The sequence below is a fragment of the Protopterus annectens genome, chromosome 6.part0 (assembly GCF_019279795.1).
Source record: "Protopterus annectens isolate FY-2018-M chromosome 6.part0, PAN1.0, whole genome shotgun sequence".
NCBI classification, from domain to species: domain Eukaryota; kingdom Metazoa; phylum Chordata; order Ceratodontiformes; family Protopteridae; genus Protopterus; species Protopterus annectens.
This window is the reverse complement of record NC_056737.1, coordinates 1,855,955,454-1,855,975,202: the sequence shown is the minus strand read 5'-3', so window position 1 is coordinate 1,855,975,202 and position 19,749 is coordinate 1,855,955,454.

The following is a 19,749-nucleotide window of genomic DNA, read 5'->3' as shown; positions in this document are numbered from 1 at the left end:
TTCCCTAGTATGGACTCCCATGTACCCACACATGCTTGGCCATGCACTACACATAGCTGGGTGACACATTACACAAGACATACCATACCTACACTACCCTTGGCATGCACCATACCTCCATGTGTCTGTGTGCTATACCTACGGACATCCCCCCTCTGGTTGATGAACATATATGCTTCGCCACCCTGCTAGCCACGCCCTGGACACACACCCATCGCAGCATACATGGTACATGTGCTCAACGGCCGGTACTACCGACATCTGCTGATGGGGGTAGTTAATGGCATGGCACCCCGGCAGCCGGACAGTATACATGACTATGCTGACACATATCACAGTGCACTTCCGCTACATGTACGCACTGGTAGGGACCATGCTATTCCACACAGAGACATGGTGGTACTGGCCTTTTCACAGACACCACGGTGGTATTCATGTTCCATACACATGTGCTGTATGGGCGCATGTGCAGGCTGTTGCACGGTGGGTATGTTCAAATGTGTGTGGTGCATCACTTGACAGTCATAGTGGGTCCTTGTGGTCTATCACATACTCCACAGCTAGCTACCTACACATGACCGCCATACATTGCAGTGTGGGCCCTCACGCAGTGTGGTGGTATGTCTGTGTTGTTTGGCTACATCCACATTCAATGTAGCATACAACAGTCACCCAGGCATTGCCAACAGAGATGTTGTTCATAGGTTCATAGGTTCATAGGTTCATACTAGGCTATCTGCCCGAGGGCATTTACAAGCCTAGCCCGTAGTTTTGTGGGTTACGCCACCCCTTTAGTATGGGGAACTATTCCCATTATTTTGCTGTGCCTCTGTTGAGCAGTGACACTGAGGTAATCCCTGGGGTATATCTGCAATCTCCCATCCATTGGTCAAGATTTCTCTTGAACAAGGCCAGCGAGGTGCTCTGCCTCACATATACCGGGATTTTATTCCACAGCATAGGGAGTCTTTGGGTGATGAATCTATCCCTCCAGCATGTCCTATTAATAGTCGTGTCGAGGTTTAAGTCTCCCACCCTTGTGGCTCTGACGGATCTAGATTTTTTGAGGTGAAGCATATTCATCAAATCTGGGTTTGACATGGCCTTGTATGTTAGGCAAAGGTCACCTCTGAGCAATGTGTTTACTGAATAGAGCTGGAGTTCTTTCAGTCGGGCAGCATAGGACAGATGTTTGAGACCCTTTATCCTTTTGGTGAGGAACTTTGTGGCCTCTCCAGCTGCTGCAAGTGTCGGGTCAGATACATTCAATGGGGCATTGTACTCAATCATTGGTCTGATGAGTGATGAGTATAGGGAGACTATGACCTCCTTGATCTAGATGAGAATCCCTTCATGATAAGGTGGGCAATGTAGAAGGTCTTCCTAACTACTTTAGCTACATGGGTGTCGAATGACAGACTACTATCAACCTGGGTCCCCAGGTCCCTGATAACTTCTTCTGTGCTCAGTGGATTGCCACCTATTTGGTAGCTAGGGGTAACCTTGTTTTTCCCGAAGGGTATGACTATGCATTTTTGGCATTTAACTTTAGGCCATGGCTCTGGCACCAGTTATCCATTTCTGTGAGACCCTTCTGAAGGATATCTGTGTCAGATGTGTTTTCTACTATGGTGCCCAGTTTGCAGTCATCTGCAAACTTTGTCAGCCATAACCCTCCTGTGTTTGCTTGTACTGGAAAAGTAGATGCTAAACAAGAGTGGGCCCAGGACTGAGCCCTGTGGTACACCACTTGTGACAGGCTTTGAGTCTGACATGGCGCCAGCAACTCTGACCCTGTGGGTTCTGTCACTCAGCCAGTTTGCAACCCATCTTGTGATGTATGGGTTAACATTTAAGCTGATGAGTTTTTCAATGATACCCGAGTGGGGTATTGTATCGAAGGCCTTCGCCAGATCGAGGTAGGCTGTATGGACTGCCTTTCCCTCAACATGCCAGCCAATGGGATACCTACTGATAATACACACTCTCACTCACTACAGGGTTCCAATCCATAGATGGACATCGCATTGTCCCTGTGGACACATACATGGTACTGCCATGCACACGTTATGTCCTAGGACACTGTCCCAATGTCACCTCCAATCTCCCTAGCTGTTATATCCTGCCAACCTGGTTGTTATGTGTCTCTGCAGCAGCCCACTGAATTAACTGCTAGCCCATTCATGGACGTTGTGTACCTTGACCACCACACCACCGCATCTATCACACTACACATGGGTGGTAGTGCATTGCATGTGTGGGACTGCATTCGTACACCCATGACTGGACCATTCGGTATGGCACTGGGGCACATCCTCACATCCATGCTTCACACACTCATTGACGACCTCCATGCCTTTACTGGCACCCTTGTTGGGCCTCTGTGTGCCAAAGCACACCACATCCACATGCTGGCCACCTGTCATACCATTGCATGGGTGGTTGGTGTGGTACAGAGGGTAACAGATCAGACATTATCCCCACATTGCCTTTCAGCACCATTCCACATTCTGGTATTGGCAATGTACACATCCACCATCACATCATACCCTGTGTCTCAGGATGTTAGGCTATGTGACTCCTGGACAGGTCACACAGTGGTGCAAGCATATCATGCTACCTACGACATGTAAGGTACATGTGGCATTACACAGTCCTCAGTCATGTGGCCCCTCATGTTCACTATTCATAGGTTCATAGGTTCATACTAGGCTATATGCCCGAGGGCATTTACAAGCCTAGCCCATAGTTTTGTGGCTTACACCACCCCTTTAGTATGGGGAACTATACCCATTATTTTGCTGTGCCTCTGTCGAGCAGTGACACTGAGGTAATCCCTGGGGTATATCTGCGATCTCCCATCCATTGGTCAAGATTTCTCTTGAACAAGGCCAGCGAGGTGCTCTGCCTCACATATACCGGGATTTTGTTCCACAGCATAGGGAGTCTTTGGGTGATGAATTTATCCCTCCAGCACGCCCTATTAATAGCCGTGTCGAGGTTTAAGTCTCCCCTTGTGGCTCTGACGGATCTAGATTTTTGAGGTGAAGCATATTCATCAAATCTGGGTTTGACATGGCCTTGTATGTTAGGCAAAGGTCACCTCTGAGCAAGGTAGGCGACTGAGTAGAGCTGGAGTTCTTTCAGTCGGGCAGCATAGGACAGATGTTTGAGACCCTTTATCCTTTTGGTGAGGAACTTTGTGGCCTCTCCAGCTGCTGCAAGTGTCGGGTCAGATACATTCCAAATGGGGCATTGTACTCAATCATTGGTCTGATGAGTGATGAGTATAGGGAGACTATGACCTCCCTTGATCTAGATGAGAATCCCTTCATGATAAGGTGGGCAATGTAGAAGGTCTTCCTAACTACTTTAGCTACATGGGTGTCGAATGACAGACTACTATCAACCTGGGTCCCCAGGTCCCTGATAACTTCTTCTGTGCTCAGTGGATTGCCACCTATTTGGTAGCTAGGGGTAACCTTGTTTTTCCCAAAGGGTATGACTATGCATTTTTTGGCATTTACCTTTAGGCCATGGCTCTGGCACCAGTTATCCATTTCTGTGAGACCCTTCTGAAGGATATCTGTGGCAGATGTGTTTTCTACTATGGCGCCCAGTTTGCAGTCATCTGCAAACTTTGTCAGCCATAACCCTCCTGTGTTTGCTTGTACTTCGGAAAAGTAGATGCCAAACAAGAGTGGGCCCAGGACTGAGCCCTGTGGTACACCACTTGTGACAGGCTTTGAGTCTGACATGGCGCCAGCAACTCTGACCCTGTGGGTTCTGTCACTCAGCCAGTTTGCAACCCATCTTGTGATGTATGGGTTAACATTTAAGCTGATGAGTTTTTCAATGATACCTAAGTGGGGTATTGTATCGAAGGCCTTTGCCAGATCGAGGTAGGCTGTATGGACTGCCTTTCCCTCAGCAATGGCTTTGGTGACTGTTTCGAAAAAGTCAACCAAGTTTAGAAGGCATGATCTGCCTTTGACAAAGCCAAACTGGGATGGATCCAAAGTCTGCAAATTCCCTATGTCTTTATTTATGAGGTCCATTATGATCCTCTCCATGGCTTTGCAGATAAGGCTTGTCAAGCTAATGGGCCGGTAATTTCCAGGGTCGGTGGAGGCACCGCCTTTGTGAAGTTGGACCATACCGGGATTTTATTCCACAGCATAGGGAGTCTTTGGGTGATGAATCTATCCCTCCAGCATGTCCTATTAATAGCCGTGTCGAGGTTTAAGTCTCCCACCCTTGTGGCTCTGATGGATCTAGATTTTTTGAGGTGAAGCATATTCATCAAATCTGGGTTTGACATGGCCTTGTATGTTAGGCAAAGGTCACCTCTGAGCAAGCGGTACGCGACTGAATAGAGCTGGAGTTCTTTCAGTCGGGCAGCATAGGACAGATGTTTGAGACCCTTTATCCTTTTGGTGAGGAACTTTTGTGGCCTCTCCAGCTGCTGCAAGTGTCGGGTCAGATACATTCCGAATGGGGCATTGTACTCAATCATTGGTCTGATGAGTGATGAGTATAGGGAGACTATGACCTCCCTTAATCTAGATGAGAATCCCTTCATGATAAGGTGGGCAATGTAGAAGGTCTTCCTAACTACTTTAGCTACATGGGTGTCGAATGACAGACTACTATCAACCTGGGTCCCCAGGTCCCTGATAACTTCTTCTGTGCTCAGTCAATTGCCACCTATTTGGTAGCTAGGGGTAACCTTGTTTTTCGAAGGGTATGACTATGCATTTTTGGCATTTAACTTTAGGCCATGGCTCTGGCACCAGTTATCCGTTTCTGTGAGACCCTTCTGAAGGATATCTGTGTCAGATGTGTTTTCTACTATGGCGCCCAGTTTGCAGTCATCTGCAAACTTTGTCAGCCATAACCCTCCTGTGTTTGCTTGTACTTCGGAAAAGTAGATGCCAAACAAGAGTGGGCCCAGGACTGAGCCCTGTGGTACACCACTTGTGACAGGCTTTGAGTCTGACATGGCGCCAGCAACTCTGACCCTGTGGGTTCTGTCACTCAGCCAGTTTGCAACCCATCTTGTGATGTATGGGTTAACATTTAAGCTGATGAGTTTTTCAATGATACCCGAGTGGGGTATTGTATCGAAGGCCTTCGCCAGATCGAGGTAGGCTGTATGGACTGCCTTTCCCTCAACATGCCAGCCAATGGGATACCTACCGATAATACACACTCTCACTCACTACAGGGTTCCAATCCATAGATGGACATCGCATTGTCCCTGTGGACACATACATGGTACTGCCATGCACGTTATGTCCTAGGACACTGTCCCAATGTCACCTCCAATCTCCTAGCTGTTATATCCTGCCAACCTGGTTGTTATGTGTCTCTGCAGCAGCCCACTGAATTAACTGCTAGCCCATTCATGGACGTTGTGTACCTTGACCACCACACCACCGCATCTATCACACTACACATGGGTGGTAGTGCATTGCATGTGTGGGACTGCATTCGTACACCCATGACTGGACCATTCGGTATGGCACTGGGGCACATCCTCACATCCATGCTTCACACACTCATTGACGACCTACATGCCTTTACTGGCACCCTTGTTGGGCCTCTGTGTGCCACAGCACACCACATCCACATGCTGGCCACCTGTCATACCATTGCATGGGTGGTTGGTGTGGTACAGAGGGTAACAGATCAGACATTATCCCCACATTGCCCTTCAGCACCATTCCACATTCTGGTATTGGCAATGTACACATCCACCATCACATCATACCCTGTGTCTCAGGATGTTAGGCTATGTGACTCCTGGACAGGTCACACAGTGGTGCAAGCATATCATGCTACCTACGACATGTAAGGTACATGTGGCATTACACAGTCCTCAGTCATGTGGCCCCTCATGTTCACTATTCATAGGTTCATAGGTTCATACTAGGCTATATGCCCGAGGGCATTTACAAGCCTAGCCCATAGTTTTGTGCATTACGCCACCCCTTTAGTATGGGGAACTATACCCATTATTTTGCTGTGCCTCTGTCGAGCAGTGACACTGAGGTAATCCCTGGGGTATATCTGCGATCTCCCATCCATTGGTCAAGATTTCTCTTGAACAAGGCCAGCGAGGTGCTCTGCCTCACATATACCGGGATTTTGTTCCACAGCATAGGGAGTCTTTGGGTGATGAATTTATCCCTCCAGCACGTCCTATTAATAGCCGTGTCGAGGTTTAAGTCTCCCGCCCTTGTGGCTCTGACGGATCTAGATTTTTTGAGGTGAAGCATATTCATCAAATCTGGGTTTGACATGGCCTTGTATGTTAGGCAAAGGTCACCTCTGAGCAAGCGGTAGGCGACTGAGTAGAGCTGGAATTCTTTCAGTCGGGCAGCATAGGACAGATGTTTGAGACCCTTTATCCTTTTGGTGAGGAACTTTTGTGGCCTCTCCAGCTGCTGCAAGTGTCGGGTCAGATACATTCCAAATGGGGCATTGTACTCAATCATTGGTCTGATGAGTGATGAGTATAGGGAGACTATGACCTCCCTTGATCTAGATGAGAATCCCTTCATGATAAGGTGGGCAATGTAGAAGGTCTTCCTAACTACTTTAGCTACATGGGTGTCGAATGACAGACTACTATCAACCTGGGTCCCCAGGTCCCTGATAACTTCTTCTGTGCTCAGTGGATTGCCACCTATTTGGTAGCTAGGGGTAACCTTGTTTTTCGAAGGGTATGACTATGCATTTTTGGCATTTAACTTTAGGCCATGGCTCTGGCACCAGTTATCCGTTTCTGTGAGACCCTTCTGAAGGATATCTGTGTCAGATGTGTTTTCTACTATGGCCCAGTTTGCAGTCATCTGCAAACTTTGTCAGCCATAACCCTCCTGTGTTTGCTTGTACTGAAAAGTAGATGCCAAACAAGAGTGGGCCCAGGACTGAGCCCTGTGGTACACCACTTGTGACAGGCTTTGAGTCTGACATGGCGCCAGCAACTCTGACCCTGTGGGTTCTGTCACTCAGCCAGTTTGCAACCCATCTTGTGATGTATGGGTTAACATTTAAGCTGATGAGTTTTTCAATGATACCTAAGTGGGGTATTGTATCGAAGGCCTTCGCCAGATCGAGGTAGGCTGTATGGACTGCCTTTCCCTCAGCAATGGCTTTGGTGACTGTTTCGGAAAAGTCAACCAAGTTTAGAAGGCATGATCTGCCTTTGACAAAGCCAAACTGGGATGGATCCAAAGTCTGCAAATTCCCTATGTCTTTATTTATGAGGTCCATTATGATCCTCTCCATGGCTTTGCAGATAAGGCTTGTCAAGCTAATGGGCCGGTAATTTCCAGGGTCGGTGGAGGCACCGCCTTTGTGAAGTGGGACCACAGTTGCAGTGCGCCACTCCTGGGTACGAATCCAGAGGTAAGACTATGATTAAACAGCTGTCCTAGCTGTGGGTTTAATTCCTCGTTGAGTTCATGGAGCACACAGCTGGGGACACCATCAGGTCCCATGGATGCTGTGTTTTTTGCTTTGGAGAGAGCAGTTCTCACTTGGGCGTTGGAGATGTTTGGGTGGCTGCAATCGCTTGGTATAGATATCTCTCCTTTTGGGAGGGGAAGTTTGCACTGAACCTGTCAGCCAGTATGTTGGCAATGTCTGTAGGATCAGTAATCTTCACATCATTTTGAACTAGTTCTGAGCATATCTGGGAGTTCCCTCCCAGGTTTCTAACATAGCTAAGGAAGGCCTTATGATTGTCTTTTGAGTCTTTAGCTATTTTTCTCTCAAAATTTGCTTTGGATGATTTTATGAGAGCTCTTAGTTTTTTACTTATAGTGATCAAGGGTGTCTTACCTTTTAAGGATTTTGCTCTATCTTGTAGTAGCTTCCTCCTTTTGTTGTAGAGTTTGTTTATGGCTGGGGTCCACCAGACTGGACGCTTGCCTTTGGTACAAAGAGTCTTTGTTTTGCTTGGGATTGCCTTATCCATGCAGTCCTGCAGGTGCTGGTAGAAGGCATTTGTAAGTGATTCAGTGGCTTGAGTACTGTTTTCCGCCGGCTCAGGGGCCTTAAAGGAGACCACACTAGTCTTTAGAAGTGTGAAGTCGGCTTTCGAGAAGTTCTTTACTGTGGTCTTTTTTATTTCAGGTGGGGGTGGGATGAGGACCTCCAGCGAGATTAGTTTGTGATCTGATCTCACCAGTGAGGGGTATACTTCTGGTGTTGAACATTGTGCTCCCATGTTCGTGATGATGAGATCAAGTATGTTTTCTCCTCTTGTGGGGATGGTGACTAGTTGTTCCATGGCATTTGAGTTTATGAATTCCAGGAACTTTTGGGCTAGGGTGTTTGGGCTTGAGTAGTGTTCCCAGTCTATATTAGGGTAATTGAAGTCACCTAGTATGATGGTGTTTGGTGATACATTTATCCCCTCTAGTGTTTTCAGGAAGGCCATGTGAGGTTCCTGAGTTTGTGAGGGTGGCCTGTAACATGCTACAATTTGCAGAGCAGTCTTACCTATGGTTAACTGCACCTGGATGGTCTCCGATGCATTGTGCGTTGCCACCAGTCTTGAGGTGTGGGTGTCCTTGATGAATATGGATACCCCCCTCCTTTCTTGGTATTGTCCGGATTTTGGGGCCGGAACGCATGATATGAGGTAAAACCTGATAGTGCTGGGGTGCTCTCAGGAGCCTTGAACCAGGTTTCTGTCACAGCACAGACATCAATGTTATCCTTACTGAGAAGGGCCTCGAGTGCGTGCATTTTGAGATTTAGACTTCTGGCATTGAGCAGCATTACCCTTAGTTTTTTTCCTTTTTTGTGTTCTAGGGTGGTAGGTTTAGAATTTGAGCCTTGCCTAAAAAAGGCACTATGGGGGTGGCAAGAGCCTTTGCCAATATCCGGAATCCCAGGGGTGACAGGTGCAAGCCGTCCCTTGCGAAGCAGCGTGGCTTGTCCAGCATGCCTACATATCCCACATCTACATACCTGGCAGCATTCTAGCTCCACCAGCTCATACTGCTAACAACCATACAGGTGTCGGTATGGCAGATATATCGTGTAGATGTCATTGCGTCAGATACATCACACATGGTGCATACACATCACCTTTGCATAGCGACAGTCATCCACTGGGTATCACATGGATACTGTCCCTATACATGCATATCACATTGTACATGGTTGCTGTACACACACATGCCCCACATGGTGCTGTGGTTGCCATATTCCACTGTGGCATGGGTACACATCTGCAGGGCCACACATATCTGGACTATGTGTGTTGCTGGGACATTGGTAGCCTTTGTACTTGTGCCATACACACATCTACACATGGGCAGGGTTACAATAACACATTTGTGGTGTACCTTCCACAATGGCTACAACTTTACATGTCATGGTATAGTCATGCCGTGATGTATACCAGGCTCAGACAGTTTACATATGCAGATGACAGACGGGGAACACATCTGTACTCATCTGCATACCACTTACACAGGGGTGTCCTCTACTCTGCCATGGGCCATGTCCTCCGCATTACTGATGCATATAGTACTCCTACATGGCGTTTGCAGTGGGCGGGGTGAATGAAGCACTCCTGCATATGTGCACACATGCCACATTGCTTAGCATGGGCTTCTGTGTTACCTCCGCAGACTAGACACACACCATGCTGTAGAACATAGGTCCTTTGCACATCCCACAGGGACACACTGTGGCACTGGTCATGTGATAGCTCCCTTGCTGATAGGGTGACACATACACATGGGACCACCACAGCGGCAGTACTGTGTAGACATGCAGTTGACATCCACCTTTGCTGTTCAGTGGACACTACCATGGGGGGGTGACACTATTGTGTACATTGCACATGTGTTTACACATGGACCTGCCAGACGTCATTGTTGCACACATTGCACCTGCTACAGATCATTTGGACATGGTTACTTGCTGTTCCTTCCATTTCGGGTGGCTATTCTGCTACTACTCTGTCCCATATGTGCAGGCCATACATATCATGTTAATGTACATAACACTAGGCCATACCTCCATCATGCATGCTATGCCTGTGATACTGTGTATAATGTCTGAACATATCCATCATGATAGCTTTACATTACACATACTTGACATAGTCACCTCTACTGCGAGGCATACGTGCACGTCGTGCACACATTACGTATGACATCGACGATATCTGCCCATACACATGTGTGTTGTGACACTATACATACATGTCCTATCCCCTGCTGTGGCACTTCATTGTTGGACATCCACTGCCAGCATCAGCGTGGGTGGTGGCATTGTTCTGTGTTTTAAATCCCTATGGCAGCCCTTGGGTTATCCTGGCTGTGTACATGATGTCCCACTGCTGTGCACACGGTGTCCACAGTCGTTGGTATGCTCATCGGGTTAGCACTACATAACCACCTTTCACCACTCTCTGCTTTATGGACAGGTATCTTTACTTACAAACACCGTTCACATACAGTGCAGATTCGTCATACATATCGTGCGTTACACACCAGTACATCTCATGGGTTCTACATACCTTTCCTGTGTTGCTTTCCCTATTCCGTTAGAATCTCGCTAGTAACAAGTGAACGGCTCGTGTGGGAATAAAGTCTTTGTTCGGTATGAACATACAGTTTGAATATCCTGGGAGTCTTCCTTATATCCGTCGTCACCTCGGCATGTGGATTCATCACACCAATAGCTGTTCCTCGGTGTGTACTTATGCGCATATCACCTATGCATCTCCTCCATTCGTACGGTACGCATCGGAACTAGGGCATGGTTCATTCCTCGTCTGGGCGTTGGTTATTTGCACTACCTTCGTGGGGATGGTATGTATTGTGTTATGTTATGTGTGGCTGCAACCGCTATGTGTGGCGTCAGGTACATTTCGCTGTGGTGTTAGCCGTGGATTGTGTGTGTTGGGTATGGTATTATGTTTGACATGTGGGTGTCCGTGTCCTGGCGGCGTCTGTCGATGGCGTTTTGCATTCTGATGTGTAACATAGCTCTTGTATTCCTGTACACAACGGATGCAGGTATGCATCCGCTGCTGATAGTGTTTCCCACGCGAGATGTTGCGGGTATGCCACTGTCATTGACTGCCTGTATGTTTTTGCTGCTATTTCGGCTTGTATCCCTTTGATATGTGCGATGGGGTATATCGGCGGCTGTGGGTAACGGGTACGGGTTGTGGGCCTTGCATTTGTACATACACGGTATGCTTGTGTGTGTGCTCCATCCCTGCCTGGGGAGCTGCAAGTTACCTGTCTGTTGTTCTAGGAGTGTAGGTTTTGTTGATGTCGTCTGGTGTCGGTACCGCCTGCTGGTGTGCTTCCTGCATGTATTCCTCCGTCACATTGGTAGTATATCTGCGGCTGTTCGTACGTGCCGACTATCCCTTGGCATTTTGTCACGGATATTTACGGTCATTGTGGCCCTGTACTTGGGACGGCCTGTATGCTACCGGTTGCCACCTATTCGGGTGGCGATTGCTTGTTTAACACTCGTAGAACACACAGCGGTGTTTACGGGATGATACGTGTCCACGATCGGTGCCGGGGTAGCACATGCATATTTCCACGGTACATAACTATTGCTGCGTAATGTTGCCGATGTATCGTGTTGAAATTAGCATATTGGCGCCATACATACGGTCATGGTTTGCACATGCGTCCTTTGCATCTCATGTTGGCTATACTCCTGTGGTACATTCTGGGACATTTTCGCTTTGCATCGTTTTACGTCGCCACGCGCCTAGCCAGTGAGGAGCTCTCAGTACTACTTTGTGGGTACTGCTGTACATACGCCTGTGGTTCCTATACTGTATGCCTACACATGTTATTCCACTCCGCCTGTCACATGTCACCTACATACACATTTTACAGTGGCACACACATTACACTCGCACAGCGGAACACACGACACCCTCACCTCACACATACACATACTGCCGCTTTCGCAGGGACGGTTGCACACAGTACCTACGTTGACCACATCGCCGGCGGCGGTGTCTACCTCCGCCCTCATATCCTAAGAATATTACCCGCACATGTCCTGTTACTGTATCGTGGCTTGGCGATCATCCCGACTCGCGAATATGCATTTAGGTCGGTTGACCTTTCCATGGGTGGCGTTCCCTGCTCTGTCCACCCTCCCAGATAGTCGGGTTGTCATTCACTATGTTTACTATGTAGAGATTTTGCGTCTTACTTCTCTGTAACCTTGCATCCCTGTGATTCCCTGTTTAACCTGTTGTACATTATATCTGTGTATGTGTACATATATTTCTACGTGTGTAATGATATTTATCTCCATATCTGTGTATGCACATATGTACATATGTAGACACCTTGCGCAGAACGTGGCAGCATACGGCTACGCCGTCTGCTGTCGGACCCGCGTGCGGTTGAGGTGTTGGCGTTCCATGCTCCGCTGGCTGTTGGGTGTGCAGTGTTTGGGTGCTACCTATGTTGGAGTCACACATGGGACCACCCATACAGTACACATTACGGGCGGCCATGTTTGTGTGCCATCCATTTCACTGTGTGTGCAGGTAGGGAGGTGTCAGTCCATGGGGCCTACTTTGTCAGAGTATGTGCTATACGTTCCCTCTTTGCCAAGGCATAGGCATATTGGGTACGCCTCCGTCTGCCTACTGGGGCTGGTACAGTGTGTTCATGGTGCTGAATGCCCTGTGTCTGTGCTTGCCTTGGCAGTTGTGGTGGGCTTGGTGGCCCTACACCATTATGTCCCTGCAGCAGCTGTTTCCGCAGGATCATATTATGTAGCATAGCACATACTATGAATATGTGGGCACATGTGCCTGGAGAGTACTGCAAAGCTCCACCGGATGTATCCAAGCACCGGAACCGTGATTTCAACATCCCAAACACACTCTCTATGATTATTCTGGTTTGTGCGTGTGCCTCATTATGGCGTTCTTGCATGTGTGTGTGTGCATTTCTGATGGGTGTCATCATCCACGGCTCCAGTGCGTAGCCAGCATCCCCCACAAGGTGACCTTGTGTGATGTCCCCCCTTGGCAAATACCTGATACAGCTGTGAGGCATGCCAGATATGGGAGTCGTGGTAGCTTCCAGGGCTGCCAGCACACACATCCATGATAATGCCCTGCGCATTGCACACGACCTGGCAATTGATGGAGGGGAATCCCTTGCGGTTTATGTAGCATCTACCCTGCTCCCCGGGTGGTGACTTGATTTCTATGTGCATACAGTCTATCACACCCAGTACCTCCGGGTATTGTGCCACACGGTGGAAGTGGCGCATATTGCTAGACAACTCCTCCTGAGATCTGGGGAAGTATATATACTCATGGGCATGTCATAACATGGCATCCAGAAACTGGTGTAGTACCCTGGATGCTGATGCCTGTGAGATGCCCATTATATCCCCGGTTGGCCTTTGAAAGGTACCTGTTGCCAGTATTCGCAAGCTTACACATACCTTTGTGTCCACTGGGATGGGCTCCCCTCTGTTGTCTCTTGTTCTCAGGCATGGCCAGCACAGCTCCGCTATTTGCTGTAACGTGTCCCTGTCCACCCTGTAACGCTCTACTATTTCCAGGTCTTGCAGCCCCTGGTAGGTCACCCTTGGTCTGAACACTCTCCTTCTCCTCTGATGCCTACGGTAGTTGTCGGCACCCTCCTCTGCAACTCCGTCTGTCTCTAACACATGCCGATGCATCATGGCCACGGCAGCACCCAACATATACATTTTAAAAGTTCCCCATGTGTTTACACCGTAAGGCGCAGCGTTTGGGAATACGCGCTGTGTGTTGTGTGCATTCCCACTTTATAGTGCTGTGCTGTACACCTGGTGATGTCATTGGGTGTGTCTGTGCTGCCGTATCTGTGGGTTATCTTCCGTGTTTTACCGTTGGCACTGCAACGCTGTTGCCTTTGGTGTTACATTACACTTGCCTGCATTGGTTTAGCTTTACACCTTGCTTTACTGTTTCTGCACGTTGCACCTACTATTTCCTGGAGTGCATCCTGCAGGCACATGGCATCTCATTCATTTTGTCTGCCGCCGTTATGCTAACTCTCTACTTGGCTGTGCTGTATCGGTTCTTCGCTCTTTGCAATTCTGCAACATCCACTACTTTCTTTGCATTCATATGCCTCCCCTTTCCCGTTTTGCGGGATTCTGCATGCAGAGTTGTCAGCTGCCGCCGATTGCCCTTCGTGGGTTGATTGGTGTTAATTGCTCATTACGACTCCAATTACACTGCTTCCGCATTTCCTCATATTCTCCGCATCACCTTCCTGTATCCGTGGTTGTTGACGGGGCGGCCGTCACATGACTGGTTTGGGGAACGTAGTCTTCCTCGTGCACATGCATCTGTGCGCGCATTGTGTACTCTCAGCGCATCTATTTCCTCACACGCCGGTCCTGATGCTGTGATGTGCATTGTACAGCCCATGTTTGCTGGGCTCCAATGTACTTCCTCCTACAGTGGCACACCCCTCTGTGATTGACATGTATTCCCTCTAGGCCACTCCTCGGTGTATTACCGCTGCGCCGTTTGGTGCAGCCTTACGCCGGCGGGGGTTTTGCGATTCAGTATTATCTGCCTCATTTGCATGGCATTGACTACTAATACATGGTTACGGCGCCGGACACCGCCGCCACTCCTTGGCAACCCTTGGGCTGTGGTTGTGGCTTTCCATGCATACTATGGTCTATTGTGGCTGTGATGCTGATGTGTCTTATACTGCTCTTTTATGACATTGTCATATTATTTCATTGTTCCTCACCTTCCGCGGACATGTCCTGGGGTTCTGCTGTGATTTTTGCGTACATAACATTTATGTCGTTATTTACATTTTCTGCATGTTTTCTTTTGACATTCTCGGTGTCTTTCCCCATTGCCATGTTGCACCAGTATGACACCTGACGTTGGCAGCTTTCCGTTACTCCTATGTCATGTTTGGATATATGTAAACCATTTTTTTTGGTTTACATTGCCGTGCTGTTATGCTACGCCTGCACCACTTCGTGAATCGCTACTTGCCTTCATTTGCATGGTGCAACACCGCACATGGGGTGTTTAACATACCTACGCCAGAGGCGGCGCAACTCAGGCGTACGCCGGTGGTGCACGTGGGATTGGATCGTACCTGAATCGCTCGGCGACCATGTCTGGCGTTGTGGCACCTACGCCATGCGTGCGCCTGGCGCAAGGTTCATGAATCCCGGGGACGGTGTTTTAAACAACATTTTACCACTTTTTGTAACCTGTTTATCTTCATCAGAAAAAAAACATTTCAAATTTAATTTTCTAACATATTCTCTCAGTGCATTAATTGACCCAATCAAATCAGCCCTTGCTGAGGTCACAAAAGTCAAACCTTTTCCTAATACTGATAGATGCAAACAGTTTAAGACAGTTTTTCATAGGTTCATAGGTTCATACTAGGCTATCTGCCCAAGGGCATTTATAAGCCTAGCCCATAGTTATTTGGCTTTCGCCACCCCTTTAGTTTGAATAAAACTATGCCTATTATTTTGCTGTGCCTCTGTCAAACAGTGACACTGAAGTAATCCCTGGGGTATATCTGCGATCCCCCATCCATTGGTCAAGATTCCTCTTGAACAAGGCCAGCGAGGTGCTCTGCCACACATGTACCGGGATTTTGTTCCACAGCATAGGGAATCTCTGGGTGATGAATCTGTCCCTCCAGCATGTTCTATTAATAACCGTGTCAAGGTTTAAGTCTCCCGCCCTTGTGGTTCTGAGGGATCTAGATTTTTTGAGGTGAAGCATATTCATCAAATCAGGGTTTGACATGGCCTTATATGTCAGGCACAGGTCACCTCTGAGCAAGCGGTATGAGACTGAATAGAGCTGGAGTTCTTTCAGTCGGGCAGCATAAGACATATTTTTGAGACCCTTTATCCTTTTGGTGAGGAACTTTTGGGGCCTTTCCAGCTGCTGCAGGTGTCTGGTCAGATACATTCCGAATGGGGCATTGTACTCAATCATAGGTCTAATGAGTGATGAGTACAGGGGGATGACCTCCCTTGATCTAGATGTGAATCCCTTCATGATCAGGTGGGCAATGTAGAAGGTTTTCCTAACTACTTTAGCAACATGAGTGTCAAACGAAAGGCTACTGTCAACCTGGGTCCCCAGATCCCTGATGACTTCTTCTGTGCTCAGTGGATTGCCACCTATATGGTAGCTAGGGGTAACCTTGTTTTTCCCGAAGGGTATGACTATGCATTTCTTGGCATTTAACTTTAGGCCATGGCTCTGGCACCAGTTATCCGTTTCTGTGAGGCCCTTCTGAAGGATATCTGTGTCAGATGTGTTTTCGACTATGGCCAGTTTGCAGTCATCTGCAAACTTTGTCAGCCATAACCCTCCTGTGTTTGCTTGTACTTCAGAAAAGTAGATGCCGAACAAGAGTGGACCCAGGACTGAGCCCTGTGGGACACCACTTGTGACAGGCTTTGAGTCTGACATGGCTCCAGCAACTCTGACCCTGTGGGTTCTGTCACTTAGCCAGTTTGCAACCCATCTTGTGATGTATGGGTTTACATTCAAGCTGATGAGTTTTTTGATGATACCTGAGTGGGGTATTGTGTCGAAGGCCTTTGCCAGGTCAAGGTAGGCTGTATGGACTGCCTTTCCTTCATCAATGGCCTTGGTGACTGTCTTGAAAAAGTCAACCAAGTTTAAAAGGCATGATCTGCCTTTGACAAAGCCAAACTGGGTTGGATCCAAAGTCTGCAAGTTCCCTATGTCTTTATTTATGAGTTCCATTATGATCCTCTCCATGGCTTTGCAGATAAGGCTTGTCAAGCTAATGGGATGGTAATTTCCAGGGTCGGTGGAGGCACCGCCCTTGTGAAGTGGGACCACAGTCGCCGTGCGCCACTCCTTGCACGTATCCTGAGGTGAGGCTAAGATTAAACAGCTGTCCTAACTGCGGGTTTAATTCCTCATTGAGTTCATGGAGCACACAGCTGGGGACACCATCCGGTCCCATGGATGCTGTGTTTTTTGCTTTGGAGAGAGCAGTTCTCACCTGGGCGTTGGAGATGTTTGGGGGGCTACAATCCTTTGGTATAGATATCTCTCCTTTGGGGGGGGGAGAAGTTTGCACTGAACCTGTCAGCCAGTATGTTGGCAATGTGTGTAGGTTCAGTAATCTTCACATCATTTTGAACTAATTCTGAGCATATCTGGGAGTTTCCTCCTAGGTCTTTAACATAGCTAAAGAAGGCCTTATGATTGTCTTTTGAATCCTTGGCGATTTTTCTCTCAAAATTTGCCTTGGATGATTTTATGAGAGCTCTTAGTTTTTTACTTATAATGATCAAAGGTGTCTTACCTTTCAAGGATTTTGCTCTATCTTGTAGTAGCTTCCTCCTTTTGTTGTAGAGCTTGTTTATGGCTGGGGTCCACCAGACTGGACGCTTGCCTTTGGTACAAAGAGTCTTAGTTTTGTTTGGGATTGCCTGATCCATGCAGTCCTGTAGGTGCTGGTAGAAGGCATTTGTAAGTGATTCAGTGGTTTGAGTAATGTTTACCACTGGCTCAGGGGCCTTAAAGGAGACCACACTAGTTTTTAGAAGTGTGAAGTCGGCTTTTGAGAAGTTTTTCACTGTGGTCTTTTTTGTTTCAGATGGGGGCGGGATGAGGACCTCCAGCGAGATTAGTTTATGATCTGATCTCACCAGTGAGGGGTATACTTCCGGTGTTGAACATTGTAATCCTATGTTCGTGATGATGAGATCAAGTATGTTTTCTCCTCTTGTGGGGATGGTGACTAGTTGTTCCATGGCATTTGAGTTTATGAACTCCAGGAACCTTTGGGCTAGAGTGTTTGGGCTTGAGTAGTGTTCCCAGTCTATATTAGGGTAGTTGAAGTCACCTAGTATGATGGTGTTTGGAGATACATTTATCTCCTCCATTGTTTTCAGGAAGGCCATGTGAGGTTCCTGAGTTTGAGAGGGTGGCCTGTAACATGCTACAAATTGCAGAGCAGTCTTGCCTATGGTTAATTGCACCTGGATGGTCTCCGATGCATCGTGCGTTGCCACCAACCTTGAGGTGTGGGTGTCCTTTATGAATATGGACACCCCCTCCTTTCTTGGTGTTGTCCGGATTTTGGGGCCGGAATGCATGATATGAGGTGAAACCTGCTAGTGCTGGGGTGCTCTCAGGAGCCTTGAACCAGGTTTCTGTCACAGCACAGACATCGATGTTCTCCATACTGAGAAGGGCCTCGTGCGTGCATCTTGAGATTGAGACTTCTGGCATTGAGCAGCATTACCCTTAGTTTTTACTTTTTGTGTTCTAGGGTGGTAGGTTTAGAATTTGAGCCTTGCCTAAAAAGGCACTATGGGGGTGGCAAGAGCCTTTGCCAATATCCGAAGCCTAGGGGTGACAGGTGCAAGCCGTCCCTTGAAGCAGCGTGGCTTGTCCAGCATGTCATCCCAGGCAGACAGACATTGGATCCCCTTTGAATGACACCAGAATTTAAGCCAATTATTAAAGCTGATCATCTTATCACTGTATTGTGGCATCATTCTAGGTGAAGGTAGGATACTGCTCAAGGTCAGGGTCATACCTGCCTGGGCTACATAATCAGAGAGCTCCTCAATGTCTCTTTTCATGTAGTCCAAGGAGGTGCCTCAGGTCGTTGACACCAGCGTGGACAATGACTGAGTCGTACTTGTACCTGCTGTTGAGAGACCTGAGCTTGTGTTATGTGGCGGATTCTAGCGCCCGACAGGCAGCTTACTGTGACCTTCTCCTTACTCAGTCTGGTGAGCGGGACGTCAGTGTGTCTGACTATGGAGTCACCTATGACAAGTATGTTTGGTGTTGTATTTGGCCTTAAGGGCAGTGACTGCTTTGTACACTGATTTTGTTGTTTATGTGTTGTTTGTGTGGTGTATTGAGTTTGCAGTTGCTTGGGTGTCTGCTTTGGAGGCCTCTGCTGTTTAGGTACATTTTACTCAGAGCCTCGAGTATGTCTTAGTGTGTTTATGTGTTTGATTCAGTGGTGTGGTTGAGTTATGTGAGACTGGTATTGTGGTGTGTGTAGTTGCCTTCTCCTCCTGCCTGGTCTTGCCAGTCCTGAGTTGAGAGAGCTCAGCCTCCAGTCTGGCTAAATAGCTGCATCTCTCACAAGTGTTAGTGTTACATGGGAGGAGGAGATGGTTGTCCGTGTACATGAGGCAATTGTAACATTGTCTCAGAATTCCCAGATTCACCAAATGGGCAGGAGAGGACGCCAGCATCTGACCCTTCGACATGCTAGAAAGAATTATGAGTTGGTATGAGACAGAAAAGTAGTGGGCTTAGCAGGGAAGTGGGCACTCCTGGGGGGTTTTGCTAGTGAGAGATTTGTATAATATAGGAGTGCTTGACCTGCAAAGAGAATGCTTATAAGACAAGGGATATGCTTATAAGACAAGTGCTGAGCTTGAGAAGAAAAAGCTATCTGGAACAAGTGCTGCACTTTTTAGTGTAGGTGTAAACTGTTTAGGTTCCTAACAGAGCAGTTCTAAGGGAAAAATTGAACAGACTTTCTGGAGCCAGAAAGAGTTTAACCTTGTTTAACCGGCGCTGCCCGATGCTGCTCTAGTGGTAACTCTGCTTAATCGGCTAAAGCACGTTAAAGCGTGCTTGATAGCAGGGGCTGGAAAGAAGCAGGAATAGACCCAAAAGGGAGAATAAAACTACAGTTT